The sequence below is a fragment of the Halyomorpha halys genome, unplaced genomic scaffold (genome assembly GCF_000696795.3).
Source record: "Halyomorpha halys isolate HHAL.00 unplaced genomic scaffold, Hhal_1.1 Scaffold846.1, whole genome shotgun sequence".
Classification (NCBI taxonomy): domain Eukaryota; kingdom Metazoa; phylum Arthropoda; class Insecta; order Hemiptera; family Pentatomidae; genus Halyomorpha; species Halyomorpha halys.
Window position 1 is genome coordinate 28,797 of NW_027115770.1, and position 1,705 is coordinate 30,501.

General features: G+C 29.6%; 1 protein-coding gene across 1 annotated transcript in view; it reads right to left on the minus strand.

Moving 5' to 3' along the window:
* Positions 1 to 1,705, minus strand: part of LOC106686607 (zinc finger protein 431-like) — a gene marked incomplete in the record, with an annotated part of 20,214 nt that overhangs the window by 3,240 nt on the left and 15,269 nt on the right.

Here is a 1,705-nt window from a genome sequence, read left to right on the forward strand (position 1 = left end):
CAAACTCTAGGATATCTAATATAATGGGATAATTTTTTTTTATAGATTTATTTTTTATAGCAAATGAAATTACAACAATGTGTATAAGATGCTTTTTTGATCCTACAAATTTTGGAAGTGTCAATTGCAAAAAAACCAAAAAACAATTATATACTATTTTTGATGATTTGAACATATGTGGTGCAGATTATCAGAAAATTAAAGTATAAAATCATTTCTGAATTAAATTTCCTTTAAGAATCCACCACTGCTCAGCTAGCACCTTCTATTCAAAAACTTAAAAATTATAATTTACAAAACTACTATCTTTCCCATTGTTGGGGCGAGGGGCTTTTCTTAAATGAAAACAGTGTACCTCTTCCCCATAAAAAAATTATTCACTGGTTCGTTGATATAGTAAAAAAAATAAAACGGAGGACCTGAAAAGATTATAAACACAAAAATAATAAAGAAAAAAAAATAGAGAATAAAACCTTCCAAATTGGTATACAAATTTATTGGAATTAAAATATAGACAAAAAAAAACTGTTGCTGGTTTGTTGTTATAAAATAAAGGTGTGTAGTGAAAGAAAAGAAAATATCTTGATATATATAAACAAAATCAACTCTCTTTATACAAGGATTAATTAAATAATAAGTAGCTTAGAGGCAAACAAAATGATGAACAGCTTGATGAAGAGAAAGGAAAAAAAAAAGTCACACACAGTAGATAGTCGGGGGGTCGATATGCGCATATCGCTCATGGTTTTCCAACCTGGAACAACCGCTGTCTCTCAAATATCGGTGATTGGTGGGTGAGGGTCCTGATTGAACCCCCCAAAAAAACTCCTATGTTGTGAGCCGGTGGGTGTCTCTCAGTATGTAGCTCCTTGGCTCCAGGCAGCAGACTGTAGACTCCCTTATCAGTCTGCCTAAAGGCCTTAATCCCATTGCAATTCGCAATGTTGTTGTATACGCCGAGCCGAAGCGATGTATTTTTATTATACCCGCATATCACAACAAGCCTCCTTCCTTAACTATATTTACGTTATAAATTCTATCGTAATTTTAATTACAAAATAAAAGTGAATTGTTACAAAAAAAAAGGTAAATTAATTTATAATTAACAAAAAATGAAAAACCAATTGGAAGTAATAAAATTAAACTAACGAAAAGAAAAATATACTTTTGGGCTTTAACACCCATTGTTCTTTATGGATGCGATTTTTTTTTTTCTCTTACTCTAAGGGATGAACACCTGTTTTTTTTGTTTTTATCAGCCTTTTTTAAACCCTAGTAAAATAGTGAAATTTAGGTATTTTATTTCAATGTTTTCTTTTTGTTTTTGTTTTTTTTTATCTTTTATTAATTTATATTTGTTGATGAAAATATACATTTCATTTATGCTGCTGTTTGGAGTCTTTTTTTTTTTTTGTTTATATATTTAATCCTTAAATATAATGTTTTTTTGTTTTTTTATTTGATATTGTCAGGTAGTTTTGGTAAGTTTATTTTGAACCCCCACTTCCACAGTCCCCTAAGAATATTCAATTGATTGGAGAAGATGGTCGTGGGGTGTGGTCAGCAAAGAAACAACATAAATAAACAAAAAATATTTATTTATGCTGACGTTTCAACCTGATTTTCAGGTCTTCATCAGGGCTATAAAAACAAAAAGACAACAACCATCATTTAGAGAGAAAAAAAAATTATATAAATAAAAATA